We start from the raw sequence: 24,836 nt of genomic DNA, 5'->3' as shown, positions 1-24,836 counted from the left end.
CAGCGCTAGAGGACAAGCACAGTTGTGTGAGGCCCAACCCTTCAAGAAAAGAAGGAGAAAGAAGTGGCCAAGAAAACGCACCGCTTTCCAGTCAGGACAGACTGTTTGACAGAGAGGGCAGTCGAGTCAGAACCACACTCTTTTCATGGAGTACACGTTATCAAGAGACCAACCCCACCAAAGAGTAAGGTCACACGCAACATAAAGAAATGTTAGTGGACAATAGAAAAAGGGTTTTTTCCTCACCTTTGGCTTAAAAAGTGCTCAGTGAGGCAGCAATAAAATATTTCCCCCCTTTACCGCAACAGAAATGGAAAACAGTGATAATGCTGAGGGTGGGTAGAGTGTAGATCTCTTATATATCGCTGGGGAGACAGTAAACTGGCATGTGCTTACTATGGGCAATACTGCAATCTTCAATAGCCTAAAAAGTGAATCAATTCTGCTATGTCTCCAGAAACGTATTCCAAGGAAATAATCGGATAAGATTGCAATTCACTGGAGCTTGGCATATAGAGTTCTTAACTTTTCACCTATGAATTTTCTATTTTTCCTACGTAAGTTTTTGGAGAAGTCTTTTGGTTCTAAAATTAAAGAAGCAGAACACACTTATTTTCCTCTATAATGATTGTGTTTTCCCTCCTGGCAGGCTGGGCCAAGCCCTGACTTTAATGATGCCTCTGGTACTCCCTGAGCAAACAGAACCTAAGCAGGTCTTCAGCTGGTCCTGTTTGTTACTCTGCTGCTACTGTCAAATTTCAAAGAAATTTGATCTTGTGGGCCCTTATCTTTATAAAACGTTTGGACAGTGTGTTGAGCACTTTAGAAAAATTTCTGTTCTTCCTTTCAGGGACCCACCAGTAAGATCTAGAAATCGCGGGAAAAGTTCTCCATACTGTTTCTCTTGAGTTAACAGTCTCTCAGAGAACTTTTAAGTTAGTAAAGGACAAACCAGACTTGCGCAGGGCCCAGAACTTAAAAGGCATGAAGGAGGGCTGGGGTGTATGTGGCTCAGAACAGCGCACTTGCTTAGCATGCAGCGGCCCCATCCGCAGCAAGGGCGTTGGGCAGGTGCGTAGGTCACAGGCGGGCCCCATAGAAGCCTCCTCCTCCCCTGAGTTGGAGTCGGGGAGGCCCGGAAAATCGCATCTCCTAGAAGAAGATCTAAGGTAGGAATCCACAGGAACATTTGGCAATGGCGAACAAGGCTGGCCAGAGGCACCGGTCCCAACAGGTGCACACAATCAAACCTGCTCTAGCTGACCCTCCGGAAACCGTTCCATTCTGGTTCCCGCCGGTTTGGGAGTTAACTTTGCTCTTGCCAAGATTTTTCTTTTTCTCTTTCTTTCTTTCTTTTTTTTAACTTTCTTTTTATTTATTCTTTGTGTCTTTCACATCATGCATCTCGATCCCATTCATCTCCCTGTCCCTTCAAGACTTATTAATAAATAACCCACACTCGTTAACAGCACTACGTGTAAGCGCCCAATTTATTCCGGGAAACCCGACCTCCTATAGTCGTAACAGGCGCCCCCCTCTGGAGAACCGGGGCCTACCCCAAACCACCTGCTCTCAGTGCTCCGGGCCGCATCTGCCACCAGTACTGTGTAGTCGGGGCCTGCTTTTTCTACATTGCTGGGAGAAATTTGGGACTTAAACTTGGAGCCTTAGATAAAGTCAAAAGTCCACGAACATTTCACAGCTAGTCACGACACCACTATTTCCAGGCAGTCTTTAGCCTTCCCAGGTCATCTCAGTCTCCACTCATCCCTGCCCCTCGGCCCTTGAGAATCTGCCACCCCTGGGCTTTCCGTCCAGATGAGGTGCCAGCCCGCGCCCATCGCCCGGGTTGTGGGCCATCCACACGCGCTTAGCTAGCCACTGGAAGTCCTTCGGACCCTCTCGCAGATCTCCTGGCTTTCGAGAACTTCGCGGCCACTCTCTCGACCCGACACCCGTCTCGGATTCGCTGGGGATAAGATCTAAGAAATGCGCCCTGGGCCACAAGCAGCCTGGGAGGCGGGGTTAGGAACAACTTTCCCTCCGCCCTCTAACCGCAAAGCCCGGGTGGGGCGGCCTAGCCTTGTCCCGATCCCCCTCCTTCCCCGGCGGGGATCCCTGACCCGAGTTCGCGCCAAGGCCGGCGTGGAAGGCCCGCGAGCGGCGAAAGGGGCTTTCCTCTCCGCCGCAGCCCCACCAGATGTTAGAGGCGTAACAATAGTAGAACCGCAGAGAAACAAAAGGCCATTCACCCGCTGGATGAGAATGGCTCTGTCGCCCTGTCTCAGCCGGGAAGACTTACAGAGGGGTCTGAAGGGGGGTTGGGAGGGATCCTGAGTGGTCTGGAGCCTCTGCCACGCTCCAGGAGGCGGGGAGCCGTTCTTTACCACTAACCACCCAACCCTGGGGGGTCCAGTGGCGGGGAGGAGAAACCAAAGGAAAGTTTTAGTTTTCACCTTCTCTGGTGCAGGAAAGGGAGGGGCTGCGATTCCAGATGTTTGACAGTTGTTGGCCCAAAAGTTGAGCAAGATTTATTTGTTCTTAAGACCCTCCCTTCATGAGGCATCAGTAGCCTGGGGACAACCCGAACGGTGAGCTGTAGCCCCACGCAGTCCCCACGCTGGGTTCCAGGAGCCCGGGCGCGTCCCCCTGCACAGATGCACTTTCGTAAAAGTTTCTCTTCCCGCCGCCGCAGGCCAACGCGCACCCTACCCGCATCTGCGATTCAGAAAGGGTTCGGGGCGAGATTTGCACCCTGAAAGGGGCTGGGGTGGGTGTTTCAAATCAAAGCCAAGGATCCCTGGGTGGGAACTGGACTCACGTTCCAGCCCGGGAAGTGCGTACCCGGAGGCATAGAGAAGCCTAGGAGCCCGCACCGGTCTAAACCAGACTCTAACCCCGGAAGCTCGCGGAGGAGGGAATTAGGACCCGCGTCCGCGCGGTTGATCCGCTCCAGGTGTGCCCCGCACCTCGGCCCTCCTGGGCACAATCCGGAGCTGGAAGCTGCGGGACTGCGCCTCCTCCCCGCTCTCGGAAGGGTTACTTACCGTGGGGTTTTAACCTTCAGCCTAGGGCCCTGCTGTCGTCCTCCGCGCGGGCAGCTGCGGCTGGAGCGGTAGAAAAGGAGTGAGCTCCTCCAGCCGGAGCAGCGACGCTTGGCAGATCCACGCGAGGGGCTTCCTGGCCAGCACGCGCGACTCCAGACGCAGCCGCCGCGGCTCTGATGCGGCCCCCACATGCACCGAGCGCGCCGCGCAGCCCGCCCGGGCGCCACTGCAATTCATCGGCTCAGAGCGGAGTCCCCTGGCGGCCTCCTCTGGAAAGGCAGCTTCGTGGGGGCAAGAGGAGTCTTGTTGCCTTTAGGATCCTCTAATCTCCACAAGGGCCTGAGACAATGTGCAGTCTAAGAAGTTTCTCTCCTTTGATCCGCTGGCCAGCGTAGCTAAAAAAAATGCCAGACCAGAAAGACTGCGGTCCCTGTTGAGCTTTGTGAACTTCACACAAATCTAGGAAGAGGGAATCTTAATTGAGGAAATACCTCCATAGATAGACTATTGGTAAGTCTGTCCGGCATTTTTCTTGATTAATGATTGGCGTAGGAGGGCCTAGCCCACTGTGGGTGGTGCCAATTTGGGGCAGGTAGTCCTAGGGTGTATAAGAGAGAAGGTTGAGCAAGCCATGAAAAGCAAGCCAGTGAGCAGTGTTCCTCCATGGCTTCTGCTTCAGTTCCTGTTTCCAGGTAACTGCCTTGAGTTCCTGTCCTGACTTCCCTTTATGATGTACTACGATCAGAATGCATAAACCACATAAACCCTTTCCTCTCCAAGTTGCTTTTGGTCGTGCTGTTTTATTACAGCAGTAGAAACTCTAACTAAAGTCTACAAAAGTTTTTTTCCAAGGCACCCAGAAAGAGCCAAAGGACTTAACCTTCTTCACAATTTTCTGACTGTTGTAAAATGCCTTGGACTGCCTGACACACTACAGAAAGTAGCTTTAAATCATTGAAAAAAATGCTGGAAGTCATACCCACCTCCCAGGGTGGTTGTTAAGAGTAAACCAGTTATAAGAAGTATTCTTAGTTCATGGTAAGAGTCTTCGAACATGAGCTGACTCTCTGGGAAAAAAAGTGAATTTATCTACATGTCTTTATTCTCTTATAGAACATCTTAATGCATACTGATTGGGTATGGTATTGCATTCCATAACTGCAACTACACATTTGACAAAGTAGAGATAAATTAGGTGTGTGTGTGTATATATGTATACATATATATATATACATATACACATACATATATATGTATATATACATACATATACATATATATATATTCTATACCTCATTGCTACCAGCCTTTCCATCACAAATGTCTCTCTATGCATGATGCCTTTCTAGGCTCACAGAAATGTTTGGGAAGCTCCTGCCTCAAGGCCTTAGTACTTGCTATGCCCGGATTTCCCAGTCACATCACGGCTGAGAGTCTGCCTTTTCCCTCTAGCTCTTTGCTCAGAAGCCTTCCCTTCCAACTGTATCCTTCCTCTACCCACATGGCCTGCTGCAGTTTCCTCCATTCAATGAATTGCTGTCAGACACACTAAACACTGCACTTTGTTCACTCCATATTAGTTTTCTATGGGGAAAATAAGCCAGAAACTTCAAGGCTAAAAACAACATGAGCAGGGTTGGAGAGATGGCTCAGTAGTTAAGAGTACTTGCTGCTAGGTAACAAGGAGACCCTAAGAGGGATGCATGGATTGCCTTGGGAAGGGGAAACAGAGGAGATCTTCATGAGTAAACTGGGGATGGAGGGGAGGGGATATGGGGGATGAGAACATGAGGGAACAGGATGGCCCAGCTAGGGGAGGGACAGAGTGGGAAAGCAATGAAAGAGATATCTTGATAGAGGGGCACATTATGGGGTAAGGGATGCTAGGGAAATTCCCAAGAATCCACAAGGGTGACCCCAGATTAGACTACTAGCAATAGTGGTGAGGGTGCCTGAACTGGCCTACCCTGGTAATCAGATTGGTGAATACCCCAACTATCATCATAGAGCCTTCATCCAGTAACTAATGGAAGCAGATGCAGAGATCCACAACCAAGCACCAGGCCGAGCTCCAGGAGTCCAGCCGAAGAGAAGGAAGAGGGATTCTATGAGCAGGGGGTGGGGGTCATGATGGGAAAATCTAAAGAGACAGGCTGTAGGAACTCAAGAACTTTAGACTGACAGCTGTGGAACCTGCATGGGACCTGACTAGACCCTCCACATACGGGACAGTATGTGTAGCTTGGTCTGCTTGAGGGGCCCCTGGCCATGTAATCAGGACCTATCCCTGGTGCGTGAGCTGGCTTTTTGGAGCCCATTACCTATGGCTGGACACCTTGCACAGCCTTGATGCAGGGGGGAGGGGCTTCCTCAACCAAATGTACCAGGCTTTGCTGACTCCCTGTGGGAGGCCTTACCCTTTTGGAGGAGGGGATGGGGAGTGAGGAGAGACTGTGGCGGAGCAGGAGGAAGGATAGAGGGGGATCTGTGGTTGATATGTAAAATGAATTAAAAAAAATAAATAAAGAAAAAAGAGTACTTGCTGCTCCTCCAGAGGACCGGAATTTGGTTCCCAGCACTGTCAGTGGCTCAAAATCACCTATAACTCCAGTTTCAGCAGATCAGACCCCGCTTCTGACCTCCGCAGACCCCTCTGCATGCACACAGTGCACATAAACTCATGCAGGCACACATACATAAACATTCATAATAATTTTTTAATATATTATGATGAAGCATGGTCTAGCCAGGTTTCTCTCTCCATGTGAAGGTCAGCTGTTTAGCAAACTCAGTCTCAACTGCAAATGAATTCCCCTTTATCATGTAATATAGCCACAGGTTATAAACATATGCTATGTAATTGGGGGGCACTATTGTGTCTATAAATACCAACTTACTGTTTTCTAGCAGAAGGGATGTAAACAGGAACTTTCATCTATCTTGTTCATTGCTGTATGCCTAGACTGTTTCACTTAGTGAGCAGGTCCTTCAAAATACATATGCTGAAGTCCTAGCTCTCAAGGAGAGGTGTAGCTTTGAGGACTGAAGGAGTCATGAGGACTGGTAAGACTCTAATATCGGATTAGTGGCCGAGGAAAGAAGACCAAGTGGAAGATTATAATGAAAAATACAAAGTGGTAGAGGAGTAGAAGAGAGAACAAGAGAGTGTTTTCTCCACTAAGCAAGGATACAGCAAGATGGCAGCCATCTGCAAGCCACAAAGAGGCCTCTCACTAGACAGCAACCTTGCTGCCTTCCGGACCCCAACCTCCAAAATTGCTGTCTCGGGATGTTGTCTCTGCCACCTGGTCTATAGTATTGATATGGCAGCCCAAGGAGACCAACATAACAGCCAATAAATACTCGTTAAGTTAATCAATGAAAAGACTTGATTGTAAGCATTGCAATATCTAATCCCTACCACACACCCAAAGTATGGCAAGTATTTGCTGAGCACTTTATTGGAATATCTTCCTTAATTTTCACAAGATATCTGTACGCTAGGTACAGGTGAGTGAGTATAGGTTTTAAAACGGAGGTACCTTGCCTAAGGTCAAGATTTAGAAAACAGTATTAGAGAGTCTTGGCAGTGTGACTTCAGCAATGGCTGTAACCCTCACAATTCGCTGCTACTGTCACGGGGCAAAAGGCAGCCCTGGATCCTGTCCTAAAGGTGCTTATAATCTAATAAGAATGGCCAGAGAATACAAAAGCGGCAGTGCAAAGAAGACTATGCAGAGGGTTGGGATAGAGAAAAAAAAAAATGACCAGAACTATCTACAGCGCTTGGAGAAAGGGAACTGACCGTGGAAAGGAGTATGCAGATCTTAGGGATGGGGCAGTTGAGCTGAGCTTGGAAATGGTAGGCATGGCTGGAGTTAAGCAGAGATGGAGGAAGACAGAGAAAATTGAACTATGCTCTAAATTGTTTGGAGAGCTGGTCATGTAGCTACATAATAAGGACTGGGATCCCAAATGCTAGACTGAGGACCAAAGGAAAGTTCACAAGATTTGGGAACAGTTAGTGGGGAAAAGTCACCGGAAGCAATTGCCAAACATCGATCTGGAGCTGTAACTCAAAAAGTGAGAAGTACAGGAGAAAAACCAACTTCTTGCTGGGTAAGCATCGTCCAAAGATGTTAGCTATCATTTTCATGTTTTTTTTTTTATTTTGCATTATGGGTGTTTTGCCTGCCTGTGTGTCCCTGCACCACGTGCATACAGTGCTCCTGGAGGACACAGAAATGTATCAGTTCTCCTGGGACAGTTGGTAGCGTCCATGTGGGTGCTGAGGATTGAACCTGAGTCCCCTGGAACTGTAGCCAATATACTTTATCACTGAGCCATTGCTCCAGCCTCTACTTCATTTTAAAAGGGTAATTTTAGCCCATAATTCAGGATTTAGAGCATAATTTGATATGCCTTAGATCAGTGGTTCTCAACCTTCCTAATGCTGTGACCCTTCAATATAGTTCCTCACATTGCAGTGACCCCCAACCATAAAATTATTGTCATTGCTACTTCATAACTGTAATTTTGCTACTGTTATGAATCACAGTGTAAATATCTGATAGGATATTTGATATACGGCCCCCGTGAAAGGGTCATTTAATACCACCAAAGGGGTCTTGATCCACAGTTAAGAACTGCTGCCTTAGATGTGTAAGGTTTGAAAAGAACAACTATTGGCAGTGACAGTCAGTAACTAGCCTATTCCTGACCTTTGGGCAAATGTGTGACAAATTCTGTTCTCAACTTGATACAACCTAGAGTCACCTGGGAAGAAATCTCAATATTGTCTAGATCAGATTGGCCTGTGACCACATGTGCTGTGGGATGTTCTGTATGGCAAATGTGTTGCTAATTAGTCAATAAATGAAACACTGATTGGCCATTGGCTAGGCAGGAAGTGTAGGCGGGACAGGGAGGAGAATAAAGCTGGGAAGTGGAAGGCTGAGTCAGAGAGACACTGCCAGCCGCCACCATGACAAACAGCATGTGAAGATGCCGGTAAGCCACGAGCCATGTGGCAAGGTACAGATTAATGGAAATGGATTAATTTAAGCTGTAAGAACAGTTAACAAGAAGCCTGCCACGGCCATACAGTTTGTAACCAATACAAGTCTCTGTGTTTACTTGGTTGGGTCTGAGGGGCTGTGGGACTGGCAGGTGAGAGAGATTTGTCCTGACTGTGGGCCAGGCAGGAAAACTTAAGCTACACACATGTATAAGAAACTGTCTTGACTGATGATTGTTGAGGGAGGACACTGTCCCCTGTGGGTTACATTCCTAGGTAGGAGTGTCAGAAAGCTAGCTGAGCAGGAGGCAATGAATGAGATAGTAAACATTGTTCCTCCACAGTTTCTGCTTCAGTTCCTGCTTGAATTCCTGCCTTGACTTCCTTCCGTGATGGACTGTGGTCAGGAAGTGTGAGCTGAAATGAAACCCTTTCTTCTCCAAGTTGATTTTGGTCATGGTATTTATCACCGCAACAGAAGAAAAGCTAGAATAGCAAGCATGAGCTCTATCATTTCCTTTGCATGGAGAAAGAAACCCACTGGGATGATGAGTGACTTGTCCAACACTACACGAGTCAGACTGGAACACTGAGTCCAGCTCTTATGCCCATAATTGCGCCATGTGTCTCGACATGTGAAGAGGCCACAAATGCATTTTTATCTAAATTTACAATATGGCCAGCTTTGGGGCTGCTTCAGAGAGTCCTCACGAGGTTTGCAAGGAATGTAACTAAGGAATTTGATACAGGAAGAGGACCTGTGAATCTTAACTGAAAGCTCTTACAGGGAGAGCAGAAGGAACATGCTCACCTCACCTGAAAGACTCCAGAGAGACAAGATGGTGTGTCAACTAAGGGGTCACCTTCCAGGGTCAGAGACACAGAGTTGTGAGCTGAACCTGGCTGAATCTCAGCAAGCTGAGATTTAAATTGTGATAGTACTATAGGTGGTTGTATGGATTTGATGGAGACGCACATAACATGCTCAGCAATTGCCTGTCACCTGTTAGGTGCTCAAGAAACGCCACCAGCTCTTCTGAGCACAGTTCTCACACTTCCACATGGAGTCCCTCACAAAAGTAAGAGACTCGAACATGTGTTCCAGGCGCATTGAATCTAGACGTTTCACTGTCCCTTGGGATGCCATCTTCTGTAAGTGACAATGAAAAGAGAGCCTTTTCAAGTAGCCTGGTGCCAGTTAAATAAACTTCAGTTGCCTCATCCCAGTCAGCACAAGATAATCTCTAAGCTTTCCAACTGACACATTTTTAATGAAAGGAAATGACACACTGGTCTTCAATGGTGTTTGAGGAAAATCTGGGAAAGATTCTGTTACCAAACCACTTCCTTTCTGCATCCCCCAAAAGAACAAAAGGTATTGGGAAAGTATCACCATGACAACCTCCTAACAGCTGGATGACGGCAGAGGAAAGGTAAAGAGCATGCTTGTTTCATCACGGACTGCAATGGACCCATGGTCAAACTGCGTGAACAGCAGTTTTTATCATATATGTGTCTGCTTAGAATTTGATTACCCAGTGGTGCTGCGTTCAGCGGACATTAATTATAATTGCTCCAGGTAGTTAATAACAAACAGCAAACAAGCCTTCTCAAGAATTTTTAGCTCAAGCAGAGAGGGTTCACAAATCTAGGGGATCACCTGGCAAGTATCCAACAGCAAGGCCACACTTATGCCTTACCTTCTTCCACTCTGTGTTCAGGACCCTTGGCTAAGCACAAGGCTCAAGAGATTAATCTCCCTGTTTTATGGGAGCATCTGTGAGAACAGAATTTATGGTAATGAGCTCTGGGTCACAGAAGTCAGTGTGCATGGCTCCTCCTGAGCACTGGAGTAATGGTGGAGTAATGGTGATGCAAATGTGAGGTAATGCATGATGAGTGCATGGGTTGAAGTGGCTTAAACGGATTGATTTATATTACCTAAAGCGTATTTTCTGCCAGCACAATTGTTAACATTTAACACTGACACTAGATGCCTGTGGTAATCTTGGTCAGTGAGTGAGACTTCTGTGTCACTGTTAGCCAATAACCAAGGTAGTATCCCGCATATCCCATACTATCCCATCTCCTACTCCAGTGCCTCCCCCACCAAAGGCTACTGTTCATCCAGTCTTCTTAGTTAATGACATAGGAGTCTGGTGAAATTTTCCTTTAAAAATTCCTTCCTTTGAGAAGTTTGTTTGCCAGCCAGCCCTCTTTCATCCTACTTTCAATTTCCCCATTCCTTAGGGTATTATTGAAAGAACACACTGATGCTCACTTCCTTTACTTTCCCCACCTTACATCACAAGTGGTTCGGCTGAATTGGGTCGAGGCTTATCAATAGAGTTATTCAGCTGACCCAAGGCCTCTTGAGCAATAAAACCTAAGTGGTTGTATTAGTTCATTTGTTTATTAGTAAGACTATGGCTCTGGTTTAGTTACTAAATTTTGTTGTCAGTTTGATGCCTGGTCCATAAGAAGCACCCAATAAATGTTTGCCTGACTAGATTTAACTGGCAGATAAATTAATGTCTACCACCAGAGGCTTGATTAAATATATTTAGTATAGTTAGACAATGGAACACTGAGCAGTCACTAAAAAATATGAACAGCCATGTGTGGAGCATACACACCTGTGATAGAGGAATTACTTGAGCCCAGGAATTTGAGGCCAGCCCATGCAGCACAGTGAGACTCTGGTATGGTTTGAATCTACATGTCCCTCTTGGGCTCAAGTGTTTGAACCCTTAGTGCCCAAATGGTGGCGTTGTTTGGGGGAGGCTGTGGAACTTTTAAGACACGAGGCCTCCTTTGCAGAAATAGGTCTCTAGGGCCAGGTTATACTTGTTTTTGGGTTCTGGGCTCCTTCCTCTGCTTCCCGTTCACTGAGCTCTGGGGAGCTTTCCCAGCATTTTCTTCTCACCACAGTCACTGTGCCGTGCCTTCTCAGCCCAAAGACGCTGCTCCTCACTTAGGCTGCCAGGTATTTTGTTCATAGTGACCAAAAGTTACTAAAGACAGACCTTCTATAAAAGTAATTAATCAATCAATCAATTAAAAAACAAACAAACAGGCCGGGCAGTGGTGGCGCATGCCTTTAATCCCAGCACTCGGGAGGCAGAGCCAGGCGGATCTCTGTGAGTTCGGGGCCAGCCTGGACTCCCAAGTGAGTTCCAGGAAAGGTGCAAAGCTACACAGAGAAACTCTGTCTCGAAAAACCAAAAAACAAACAAACAAACAAACAAACAAAACCACAAAGGGCTGGAGATATGGCTCTTGCTGTTCTTCCAGAGGACCCACGTTCAGATCATAACAACACACATCATTCACATACACACACACACACACACACACACACACACACACACACACACGTAAAAACAATCTTAAAATAAAACTACAAAATACTCAAAACCAAAAAAAAAAAAGAAAGAATAAAAATCTAGTGAGCTAGTTTGTGGTTGAGGCTCTGTGCATTTTTCTGTATATACATCATACATCAACAAAGTATGTTACTAAGCAGCATGTATTGTATGATTCTAGTTTTGCTACTTAAAAATGCTACACTGTTACTATATAGATAAGGACAAGTACATACATGATATTGATAAAAAGGTTTTTTTGGGGGGGTGATAGAAATTTAGGTAATTTTATTTTATCTTTTTCTAGTATTTCTTTATTCAATTAGGGTTAGTGAGATGGTTCAGTTGGTAATGGCACTTGCCACCAAGTCTGATGGCCTGCCGATGTGGAACCCATATGGTGAAAGGAGAGAACCAACTCCCGCAGCTTGTCCTTTGACCTCCACATGTGTCTCACAGCACTAAACGGGTGTATGCACATTTTTTTGTGTGTGTATGTGTGTGTACGCACACACAGTAAATAAATAAAAATGCAATTAGAAATCTTGAAAGCTTTCAATTATACTTTTCCAGTAATTAATTTAAAAAGCTTATATGAAATCTTTTCAGTCCAAGACACCTAGTATGAGCTATCCTGATATGCTATTTCCTGTTTCTTTTCCTAAAGCACTGGTTACTTCTCCGAGGAAGGCACATGGGAAGAGGGCCACACAACCAGGCTTTGTTTGACACCAGATGAATGTGCTGAGTACTCCCATTGTTCCAAAAGAGCTCTGTTTTGAAGCTCAGTGCAGGCTACATTCAGTGCCTGGGTAGAAATCTGTGATTCCGCTGGCACTGCAGAAACTACCGTAAATAAACCCCTGCCTCCCCACATTGGTGTGGCCACAGGGGTAGGGGCTGTCTTAGTTAGGGTTTCCATTGCTCTGACAGAACACCATGGCCAAAAGCAACTTGGAGGAGCAAGAGTTTGGTTACACTTCCAGGTAACCTTCTCTCACTGAAGGAAGTCAGGCAGGAACGCATGCAAGGCAATAACCCACAGGCTGGAATTGAAGCAGAAAGTGCTGCTTACAGGTTTGCCTGCTTTCCTATAGCACCCAGAACGACCAGCCCAGCAGTAAGACTGCCAATAGTGAGCTGGGCCCTCCCACGTCATCAATCAAGAAAATGTACCTTACGCTTGGCCACAAGCCAATCTGGTAGGAGCATTTTATCAATTGAGGTTCTTGCTTCCAACATGACTCTGGCTTGTATCAAGTTGATATAAAACTAGCCATCACAGGGGCCTATCCAGGTGTCATTCTTATTAACCAGAGGCCTGTCAAGCCCTCTTCTCTCCCCACTCAAGCCCTGCCTCTTACTTTGTGTTAATGACTGGTGTTTGCCAGTAAGCCTTCCCTATAGCCTCCCTGGCAGGAACACGCTGCCCCAGACCATGCTCTGCAGTGACTTCAGACCTCCTTCCCCACTTTCAGGCACAATGTCGGTCATCATCCAGGTGAGACCAACTGAAGGAACCTTCCCTCCTAGGAATTAACACATCACCCTTCAAGTTCACCAACCAAGAGTGGTGCACACTGCTGTGGGGTGGTCTGTCTGGCAAACGTGTTGCTCTGATTGGTCAGTAAATACAACACTGATTGGCCAGTAGTCAGGCAGGAGGAAGTATAGGCGGGACAAGGAAGAAAAAAATTCTGAAAAATAGAAGGCTGGGTCGGAGACACTGCCAGCCACCGCCATGACAAACAACATGTAAAGATGCTGGTAAGCCACGAGCCACGTGGCAAGGTACAGATTTATAAAAATGGGTTAATTTAGGATATAAAAACAGTTAACAAGAAGCCTGCCACGGCCATACAGTTTGTAAATAATATAAGCGTCTGTGTGTTTATTTTACAAGTGGGCTGTCGGACTGCCAGGGTTCGACAGGACCTGGAGAAAAAACTCCAGCTGCAGCACACTAAAACTCTCTCACCGTTCTCAAACATAGGAAACCCACCACTAATATTGGAAAAGAAAAGAATAAGAAAACACAAACAGAAGGCGTTAATGACTGTGATGGTTTGAAAGAAAATGGCTCCCAAAGGGAGTGACACTATTAGGAGGTGTGGCTTTGTTGGAGGAAGTGTGTCACAGTGGGGACAGGCTTTGAGGTTTTTTTCGCTCAGGCTTCCCTCACTGCGACTTTCAGTCAACTTCCTGTTGTCTGCAAGATGTAGCACTCTCAGCTCCCAGTACCACATCTGCCAGCACGCCATCATGCTCTCTGTCATGATGATAAAGGATTGCACCTCTGAAACTATAAGCGAGCCACCCCAAATAAATGTTTTCTTATACAAGTTGCCGCGGTCATGTTGCCTCTTCACAGCAATAGAAAACTAAGACAATGACATTGTTGGCGCTTCTATATCCAGTAGCACCTGGAAACAACTGAAAGTCAAATACCCCCTTGTTTTGTTACTCTGAGTAGGATGCCTGTAACTTGCTATGGAAAGAATTCAAATACTTGTAGAGGAACCATTAAGTAAAGAGTTAGAGAGACCCTACCCCCCCCCCCCCAAACCTCAAGGCCATCTGCCTCAGCATCTATTGTAGTTCTAAAGGCTTTGTTGATAGAGGGTAGAGAACCAATGCTTATTGAGCATCTACTAGGTGTCAAGGCTTGTCCTGAGCATTATCACATACAGTCCAATCTTCCCAATGACCTTGAATAGTAGGTATTATTATCTACTTTTTGGAGTTTGGGAACTACGCTCCAGGTTTACCCTGAATTTCTTTGGTGCTGAGGCTCATGACTTTGTGTCTTCTCACATCACCAGCCCCATGACTGCTATGAGCTGGGTGGTGGTGGTGGTGGTGGTGGCAGTGGCGGGCGGCGGGGTGGCGGCAGTGCACGCCTTTAATCCCAGCACTCGGGAGGCAGAGGCAGGCGGATCTCTGTGAGTTCGAGGCCAGTCTGGGTTAAGAGTGAGATCCAGGAAAGGAGCAAAGCTACACAGGAAACCCTGTCTCGAAAAACCAAAAAAAAAAAAAAAAAAACCCAAAAAACAAAAAAAAACCCAAAACAAAAAATCTGCTATGAGTGTTCGAGGAGTAGAGCTTGGTGGAGTAAACATCTTTGGTGCTCTGTATACAGTGCTCAACACATTTCTAATTCCAGTGCATTTATGAAATGGCTGGTTTCCAAGATCTTGAGTGCACATCAGATATCATTTCACTGTCTGTTGCAAGACTGTTTCCACAGCTGCAGGAGCTTGTTCAACCCAGGAGCAAGCATAGTGGCTGCTGCAGGGAGGGAGGCTAACGCCCCCAGGGACAATCGAAAGGGAATCAGAGTCAGTAAGCAGACAAGGCATCTTTCCGTTTCCTAAAGACCGAAGAAAATTAGCTCCACTCGCATGAAGTGGCCACTTGCCAAATTCATTCGAGACAAATTTATTCAGCTCAAACCCTCGGTTTTTCCTCTATGTTCCAGTCAGCCAGATCTCCCAATTCCTAGAGTTGCTTCCCAGATAAGCAACCTACACTCTAGTCATCATTGTTCAGGTTGCTTTGATGGTAAATCCAAATAGACAGACTTAAGACTCCTGGAAATAAACAGTATCTTGTGCTCTGACTAGTCTGCTGCTGTGGGGACTATTGAGAAACAAGCCTAGTCTCTGGAGAAGAGAGACCCTGGGACAGAGGCCAGTGCAAGCTGGGGACTCTTCTAAGAAACACTCCCTACATAGAACTTCTTTGAGAAAAGACTCAGAGTGTAGACTCAACATGCCTGGAAGGAAACAGAACAGTGTTGACTGCTTTTCTCTTCTGAGTGAATCTTCAATGGAAGCTCCCCGATCCTCCTTGTTTATGCTACCCAACAGTCTTGGCCAGCCCCTCAAGGAATCTCAGTTCCTGTCACTGCAAATAAGGACTATGAGTCTCTTGAAGCTGGCTAGAAGACGATTAGCTATCATTCTCCACCTGGAAGGAAGTATAGCATGTTAGGTTGTGGTGTGGCCAGTGCAATTGTGATGGTTGGTCTTGAAAGTCAACTCAACTGTTCAAGAGGCTGGTACCAGTGAACTGCTTCTCTGTGTGTCTGTGGGGATATTTCCAGGGAGGGTTGCTATTTAGGAATGCACCGTGGGGGAAGAGAGGGAAGATCTGCATGCATGTGGATGGCACCTTCCAAGGGGCTGGAAGAAGTTGGAGGAAGGTGGCTTGCAGTGAATTGCAAGCGTGATCCTTTTCTGAGTCACAGTGTGTATGCGGCTGATATCATCTGCCACCGTAACACTCAGGCTTCTTTGGAGTGTGATGGGCCAATACCAGCAATTCTCCAGAGAGCTTCCAGGCTGTCAGCACTGGCCTTGTATGGTTGAAGTGACCAGCAGTCTCTGGTTCTCCAGCTTTTGCTGTTTGGAATTATTGGATTACCCAGCCCTTATTAGGTAAGCCAAATCAGTAACTCCCCCTTTATAATATATATTCTATCGATTCTGTTCCTCTGGAGAACCCAGTCTAATACAATGGAGGAACATTTTCTAATCAGCTGGGGACTTTGTTTGCTAGTCAATTTTTGTAATAGGAACAAACACCCCCTTATGATGGCTGATTTTATGTATCAGCTTGACCGAGGTAAGGGTTGCTCAGATAGCTGGTTAAACATGAACTCTGGATGTGTCTGTGAGGATATTTCAGGACTGATGAGCACTTGAATCAGTCTCTGATCCAAATTCCCCCTCACCAATGTGTGAATGCATCATATTGGAGAGATGAAAAGAGAAACTTGCTATCTCTTCTGCTGCAGGGATATCCCAACTTCCCCGTCCTGTACATCAGAGCACTGGGTTCCTAGGCACATGGATTGTAGGATTTATACTGACTGCATCTCCATCCCTAGCAAACACACACCCATCAGCAGCCATTAGGCTGAAATACATCATGGTCTTCCCTTTAGCTTGAAAATGGCAGGCTGAATTACTCAGCCCCTGGAAACATGTGTCTCAATTTCCATAATTTCCACAATGAATCTGTCTTTAAAGGTATCTAAATATTATGTCTTACTGGCTCTGCTTCTGTGTAGAGCCATGACTATAGCTCTCCGAACTCCCCAACTCAGTGGCATAAAAGTGCAAACTCTGTGACATGCACATCTTAGTATCTTGATGGGAACGGGAATAGGGCTCTGCCCCAGGAGCTCCTATACAGGGCTTAGTCTGTCATGGTCACCATGGAAGAGTAAGAAAGAGGCAGTGCTTATATTCTCCAGCTGGCTCTGGATGCCTCCTCACCCCCCAACAAAAAGTGATATTTGTTGTTCATGTTACACTGGCCACAAAGAGTCATGTCATGATGAGTTCTACTGTAAGGGGATGTGCAATCCAACTTCCAGGTTGAGAAAAGGAGAAAAGCTGAGTGTCTTAGTCAATGTTCTATTGCTGTGGAGAGACACCATGGCCACAGTAACTCTTATGAAGGAAAACATTTAATTAGCGCTTGCTTACAGTTTCAGGGGTTTATTCCATTATTCTGAGGCACATAGGTAGACACGGTACTGGAAAAGCAGCTGAGAGTTCTACATCCTGATCCACAGGCAGCAGGAAGAAAGAAAGCCACTGGGCCTGGCTTGGGCGTTTGAAAGCTCAAAGCCCACCCCCTAGTGACATACTTCCTTCAACAAGGCCACAATGACTCCAACAATGTAGATGGAGTTTTCCTGCCTGGCCCACAGTCAGGACAAATCTCTATCACCCGCCAGTCCCACAGCCACTCAGACCCAACCAAGTAAACACAGAGACTTATATTGGTTACAAACTGTATGGCCGTGGCAGGCTTCTTGCTAACTGTTCTTACAGCTTAAATTAATCCATTTCCATTAATCTATACCTTGCCACATGGCTCATGGCTTACCAGCATCTTCACATGTTGTTTCTCATCATGGCGGCTGACAGTGTCTCTCTCACCCAGCTTCCTGTTCTCTCCATTCTCCTCTCTGTTCGTCCCGCCTATACTTCCTGCCTGGCCATTGACCAATCAGTGATTTATTTATTGACCAATCAGCAACACATTTGACATACAGACCATCCCACAGCACAACAAGGCCATACTTTCTCAAGTAGTGCCACTCCCTAATGACTAAACATTCAAATATATGAGTCTATGGGGATCATTCCTATTCAAACTACCATACTGAGTGCTTGTGGAAAGTGTCTAGCATGTCTATATAGCCATTTAACCTATGCTCTGGTGTTCTGTGTACCCTGGGTATATACACTTAAGGAGGCTGCTATGAAAGTTAAATGCAAAATTATCTATAAAGGACTTGGCACTTGGCCATTATTCAGTACCTGAATAATGTACATGTTGCTAACTTGACTATGAGTTTTTTTCCATACCTGAAACACATTGTCAAGATTTACCCCAATCTTTCCATCATTTATGGGGTATTGCAACTGCTTCAGAGGGCTCCAGCCTTTAAGAAAAACAACTGTCCCTTTTCTCTAAATCTCTCCCAAGTTTTGTTCATCCTAAGACATGAAATTGGCAAAGTGCTTCCCACCTAAAAGGGAGCTGAATACCACTGGAGAACGAGAAAATACTTTGAAGGAGAGCTTTACAAATAAAAATTATAATTGTACTTCTTACATATAGCAAGTATTATTCTAGTACCTAAACTCGCTGTAAGTTCATTAGAACAGTATGGGCTTCATTAGAAAGAACACAATATCATAATGCTTGAAAAACTAGGACTGGGTATGCGGTTATTATAATAGTGTGGGCTCTGTTGGCCAAGTATGTTATTACAGTTTCAATGGAGCCATTATCTTGTTAACAGAACACACGGTGAAACCTGCAGGGGCTTCCTGTGACTTCATGAGAGTGCCCACACTCTGGCTCTCCCTAGGGAATGCGCAGGTTGTCATACCCTCTTCCACCCCTCACCACCCTTGCCCTAGGTTAGCAAAGCCAGCACGTGCAGTGTCTAGTCCTAAGATTCCCTGTCCTGCTGTCGATGCCTCTGTCCCCTCCTTGTTCCCAGGCACTGACCCTAGTTTCAGAAGGTGTTCATTAGTTTTGCAGAATTTGGGCCAGGGACTCTTAGTGTTCAGCAAGTGATTCAGCTCATGTAGGCCCTGGGGTTGTTTACATTCTCAGGAACTGCTATTGCAAAACCCCAAAGTTTATTTTATGTAGTGAGGTTATTTTTGCCAGACGAATTCATTTGGTCAAGTTATTTTTAAGATTTTTTTTTCTTAGCTCCCTAGAGAAGGGCTAGAGTCCTCTTTGTGTGTCTAGGCAAAAAAAAAAAAAAAAAAAGAAAGAAAAGAAAAAGAAAAAAGAAAGAAAGGAAGGAAGAAGGAAGGAAGGAAGGAAGGAAGAAGGAAGGAAGAAAGAAAGAAAGAAAGAAAGAAAGAAAGAAAGAAAGAAAGAAAGAAAGAAAGAAAGAAAGGGGCAGAGTCTATTTGGAAGTCAGAGAAAAAGTCTTGCTGAAGTGGATTAAAGGTTCTTAGCATTGAACAAAAACACTTGCGTGCAGAATGAGGGGAGAAGACACTCCATGGTACTGATTACAGTGGCTTGAGTCTGATGCTTCTAAAGGTGTGCAAATGCATTGCATGCTGCTGCAACAGATGTACTTGGGGAGAAGCTCAACTGGATATTCATCCAGAAGGAACACCTAAGACTACCAACCGCGAGGCTGCAGTCAGCAGCAGGGAGACCATTGAGAGCCCACAGGAAACCAGTGCACACACTGTGCACCCCATGTGAGGTCAAAAGGCTTGAAATGACTCATCAAGCTACTGTGCAAATAAATACCTTTAACAACTGATTTTCACATAGAAACTGCAACAATTTATTTTTATTATTTTTTAAAGTGTGTGTGTGTGTGTGTGTGTGTGTGTGTGTGTGTGTGTGTGGTGTGTTTGCACATGAGTGCCCTGCCTGAGGAAGCAGAAGTGTCAGACCCACTTTAAACTGTCCTTACAGGCAGTTATGAGCCCCAGAGGTGGGTGCTAGAACTGAACTTCAGATCTCTGCAAGAGCAGTACACATTCTTAATTGAGCCCTAATAATGTAAACATTTGATATGTTTATTTGTGTCTAGGGATGGGGGTGGGTACACCGCACAACGGTGTCAGTTCTCTCCTTCCTCTTTGTGAGTCTGGGCATGTAACTCAGGCTGTCGGGCTTAGCGGCAAGCATCTTTTCTCGCTGGGCCATCTCGCTGGCCCCACAAATTACACTTTTGCAAGATTAGCACGGCCCTTGTACAAGGACGACCTGCAGATCTGTGGCTTGTTCCGTATGAGGGAAAAATAACTTCCTCCCCACCTCTTTGACAGCTTTGTATGTTATGCCCAGAACGCGGGGACCCCCAAAAGACCACCACGGAGACCAAATCCCACATGTAAAAGCAAAGAGCCTTTATTCTCCTTAAGCTCTCTGTCTGTCCGACGCAGCAGTGAGAGCAGAGAGCCCTGAGCTCAGGTGGGGCAGAGTTTTTATCATAGCAGAGGTTGGGGTGAGGGGATTTCCAGGGTCCAGGACCCTGATTGGCTGACAATTGTCTAGAGGTATCTGTAAAACAGAAATAGGTGTGTGCTAGACTCAGGGACATCTGGCCATCTTATCTAATGGTTGGAATGCTTGGGATGTGAGGTACTTCCTCACCCCTGGGTGGATCCCTGGGTGGTATCAGCTTAAGGCTTTTCCTGGATCTGGGTGTTGCCTGCCAGTAAGCCTGTCACAAAAGCTGTGTCTAGGCCCCTAAGCCTGTCATGGCTGCTGTGAGGTCAAGCTGTTTTGGGGCTCCTCCACATACATATACACTGATCCACTCCCAACCCCACCTTCCTATACCCCTCAACACATTTCCTTCCCACCTTCATGCCCTCACCGTTTTATTCTTTTTTATGAGGCAGGATCATAGGCATTCCAGGTTGGCCTTGAAATCATGAAGTAGCAGAGGATGACCCAGAACTTCTGGATCTCCTGCCTCCACCTCCCCAGTTCTAGGATATAGGTGTGTATCACTATGTCTGTTTTTTTATGCTGAGTTGAGGATTCCATCTGGGGCGTTTGCATGCTAGGCAAACACCCCCCAAATTACATACCCTGCCCAAATAATAACACATAGAGCACAGAGTTATGTCTTGTATGGTCAGAGACTCCTGTAAAAACCTGATGGTGGTCAGGAATGGGAGTCCACACACTTACTTCTAAGTCTCAGGAGACAGAGGCAGAGGCAGAAGCAGAGAGATCTCTGTGAGTTCCAGGCCAGTCTGGTCAACATAGCAGGTTCTATACCAGCTAGGACTACATAATGAGACCCTGTCTTGAAAAAAAAAAAAAAAAGGATCTGGAAAAATGCATATAAATATAAGATTTTGTTAACAAATTTAGTGATATCATTGTGATGATTGTCTTAGTTTGGGTTTCTGTTGCTGTGAGGAGACATCATGACATGGCAACTCTTATAAAGGAAAACATTTCATTGGGGCTGGCTTACAGTTCCAGAGGTTTAGTTCATTATCGTCAGGGCAGGAAACATCGAAGCATGCAAGCAGACATGGTGTTGGAGAAGGAGTTGAGAGTCTTTCATCTTCATCAGGCAGCAGAAGGAGACTGTGTGCCACACTGGGCATAACTTAAGAATATAAGACCTCAAAGCCCATTCCCACAGTGACACACTTCCTCCAACAAGGCCACACCTCCTAATTGTGCCACTTCCTACAGGCCAAGCATTCAATCACATGAGTCTATGGGGGCCATTCAAACTACCACAATGACGTACAGGAACTGCTGGGGAGATCTATAAATCCCTTCACCTGAGAATTTAGGGAGATTTTGACCTAGATTAATACATGGTACATACACGGTACTCATTCACTTGTTCAGAACTTTCTGGGGATTCAGGGATGTGTAAGACAAGGGCTCAGTCATGTGCAGCTCACAGTCTGGTGGGAGACAGAGAGCAACAGTGCATTGTAGTGAGCCAAGTGCTAAGCTGCAACTACAAGCACAGAAGTGAGATAGAGCCCTGCGTGCAGGGCAGCTAATTTATTCAGTATTCAGTCAGGTTATTATCATGCAACGGGCAATTAGAGGACATGAAGTTCAAAATCTAGAATGTTCTACATGCAATGCTGTGGAAGCTCTGGAAGATTCACTTAAGGTCAACCCTGATGGACACAAGAAATGCATGTAGCTCATGAAGGGGGTGATATTTTAGGTAGTAACGTCAACATGTGAACAGGTTTAGTGATAGAGCAGGGTGTGATGGGACTCTGGCCAGCTTAAGCATGGCATGGCTCTGGCAGGCCATGCCCTTCTCCCATTCCCTATGCCTTTATGCGATCTAAAAACTATTAAATTATATTCCTAAAGCAGCTACCAAGGTCTATTCCCTAATTTGGCCTCTTCCTCTTCCTGAGACTGACTACCAAAGTCAAATCAAAAGCCCCCTCTGGCTCATCTAATTAACATGCACAATTAAACCTGGGGTGGGACGCCTTGCTCAGCCTTGATGCAGGGGGGAGGGGCTTGCACCTGCCTCTACTGAATGTACCAGGCTCTGCTGACTCCCCAGGAGAGGCCTTACCTCTTTGGAGGAGGTGATGGGGAGTGGGTTGGGAGAGAACATTGGGGGGGGGAGCGGGAGGAGGGATGAGAGGGGGATCTGTGGTTGGTATGTAAAATGAATAAGAATTTTCTTAATAAAGAAAAAAATTTAAAAAATAAAATTAAACACCTCATCCTAACACAGGTTTTCCTCCTTACCTCTATAAAAAGCCATTTTCCTATGTGCCATGGCTGCCTCTCCTTTATCCAGAGGCAAACATCCCTGACTCCTTCTCCTTGTCTGTTCCCCTTCTTCCTCAACCCCATCCCTGTACCACTGCATCCTGGCCCAGTCTAACTCAGACCTCCCTTTTGTCTCTTCTTAGGAATCACACCTGCAAGGTCATTGCTGCTGTTTTCTGCCCAGAAATCAGTCACTTTAACTTTTCTTTCTTGCTTAATAAAGGATCTCTCTGTGAAAACAGGTGTTTGGGTGTGGTTTGTGCCTAATCCCGGGTCCAGGAGGAGCCCCGCTGTGTGGAAGTCCCCTTCAGGGTGAGTTGGGGGAAAAGCTACAAATAGTTGAGTGAATCAGAGATGAGGCACAGTGAGAGGGCGTGGCTTAGAGCCCAAAGGCGCATGGGCTTTATCTGGGTCAAAGGTTGTAACTGAGGGCAAAAAACAAAAACCAAAACAAGCCAGTGAAGAGATCAGTGTCTTTTTGTTTCTTTGTTTGTTTTTTTTTTGTTGTTGTTTGGGTTTTTTTGTTTGTTTGGTTTTTCGCAAGAGGGTTTCTCTGTGTAGCTTTTGGAACCTGTCCTGGAACTCACTTTGTAGCCCAGGCTGGCCTGGAACTCACAGAGATTCACCTGCTTCTGCCTCCTGAGTGCTGGGATTACAGGTGTGCACTGCCACCACCCCTCAGTGTCCTAAGGCCCGAGGGATGACTCAGTGGGTAAAGTGCTTGCTTTACAAGACTGATGACCTGAGTTTGAGCCCCAGAACCTATATTTGGGGGGGGGGGAAGCTAGATAGAATTGTTTTCATCTGTAGTCTCAGTTTCTACCACAGAACAAGAGGCAGAGATGTGTTTATTATCTAAAATATCTTGAGCAAGCTAACCTGGAGCATGCAGCTCTCAGCCTGGCAGAAACAAGAAACGATTCCTGTCTCAACAAGATGGGAGGAGAGAATGAAGTCCTAGAAGTGGTCCTCTGATCACTTGTGCACTCTGGCCCACACGCATCCGTGGCTCTCTCTGTCTCTCTCTCACACAAAGTATAGCAGTAGTAGTAGTGGTAGTGACCATGACAAAGGTTACCTGCCTTCTGTGGGAAAATAAATGGGTTATGGATTGGACAAGGGAGACAGGGAGGGTGGTCGGTGAAATTACGGTTGACCAGAAGGAAAGAAACTGCCAAGTTATGCAGAATGACTGGCAGGAGAGACGGAGTGTTGGGAGCACAAAAGTTGTGCACTCACAGCTCAGCACTAGAAAATCCAGTAATGTTAAACATGCAGAATTGTCTCTTCAATGGAAGACCCTGTTTCCACCCAGAGGCTTGGAATGGAGATGGTTAATAGCCTAGGTGGGTGGTCCTTCTGCTATCTGTATGGCCAGGGGCTCTCCCAGGCCCCCACAAGCAGGACCGGAAATACTTAATAATGTAGGTCACCTCTGTGCTTTCTGTATGGCAACCCACAACCAGGACCCACAACCAGTTGATAGCCTGGATGACCTCTGTGCTATCAGTATGACCAAGATCACACCAGATCCTTACCTAGGCCCATATAATAACACATGTCTATAGACACAATCTATAGAGCCCATCTATATGGGAGGGAGAGTTCATATTACTTTGAAGAGTTTGGATGTAGTCATGCTTTATTGTGCACATGGGATTGAGCTGTCACCAGGAAACTTTTTTCCAAACTGTACCGTACTTAAATATGCCTAAAATAAACAGCCCGAAGTCAAACTCTAGAAGTTTAAATAAACACTAGTGTAGATGTAACAGTCTTATTAAATAAGAAACATAGAGCCAAATGCAGAGTTAAAAGCCCAAGAGGTCAGAGCAGTAGCTAAGAGCTGAAACTAAAACCACCTTCTTATCCCTCTCTGCCACTGCCGTCCTTCCCCTCAGAAAGAGACCTACTTCCTGTGTATCTGTCTTTTTATTGACTTTCTGTTCTGCCTTCTCATTGGTTGTAAACCCAACCACACGACCTCCTGGTCACTGCCTGTCTATACAGACCTCTAGGTCTCTATGGTTGGTATTGAGATTAAAGGCGTGTGTCTCCATGCTGGTGGTGTCCTTGAACACACAGAGATCTGCCTGTCATGTGATTGGGATTAAGGGCATGTGCTACCACTGCCAGACTTCTGCTATGGCTTGCTATTAGCTCTGACCCGCAGGTAACTTTATTTATTAACATACAAATAAAATCACATTTCAGCACAAATAAAATATCACCATACACTAGCAACTGAGTTGTGTTGAACTGGACTTCCTCCTCACCTCACATGGATCATTACTCTGCTGGCCCTAGTGTTTGCAGAGACCCCTACAGGGAATGCAGTAGACATATCTGAGAAATAGGAGGCCTCTGGATAATACCTGACACACACTCACTCACTTTCCCAGTGATTTTTGCCTAAGGAAATGCTCTGTACTGTGTGGTGAGGCAGCGATGGGATCAGGCTAGCAAAATAATCTTGCTGCTGAAGTGTATGTGTTGCCTAGAATCAAGGGGAAAGAATACATATGATTTAATTATCAGACATAGGAACTGAACATTAAGTTGCTCGATGATGATAATGATGCAAATGATGGGAATGATAACGATGCTCCA

The 24,836-nt window shown here is 45.9% G+C and overlaps 1 protein-coding gene and 1 long non-coding RNA gene across 2 annotated transcripts in view; one reads left to right on the top strand and one right to left on the bottom strand.

The window, feature by feature from the left end:
• The window catches only part of Mob3b (MOB kinase activator 3B), a 198,114-nt gene extending 194,886 nt beyond the window's left edge, over window positions 1–3,228 (bottom strand). The window contains exon 1 of the mRNA XM_052716480.1: window positions 3,048–3,228. The gene's annotated coding sequence lies outside the window, so the exon portion shown is untranslated. The remainder of the gene's footprint in view (window positions 1–3,047) is intronic.
• A 184-nt stretch (window positions 3,229–3,412) lies between these two features.
• Window positions 3,413–11,980, top strand: LOC128096650 (uncharacterized). Its single transcript, XR_008213692.1, has 2 exons — window positions 3,413–3,557; window positions 8,409–11,980. It is a non-coding gene; the product is annotated as an uncharacterized LOC128096650 (long non-coding RNA).
• The last annotated feature ends 12,856 nt before the right edge of the window (window positions 11,981–24,836 follow it).

The sequence above is a fragment of the Peromyscus californicus genome, unplaced genomic scaffold (genome assembly GCF_007827085.1).
Source record: "Peromyscus californicus insignis strain IS unplaced genomic scaffold, ASM782708v3 Scaffold_5__1_contigs__length_169319896, whole genome shotgun sequence".
Taxonomy (NCBI): domain Eukaryota; kingdom Metazoa; phylum Chordata; class Mammalia; order Rodentia; family Cricetidae; genus Peromyscus; species Peromyscus californicus.
Note: the sequence above shows the minus strand (reverse complement) of the source record. Positions and strands in the feature narration are given on the sequence as shown.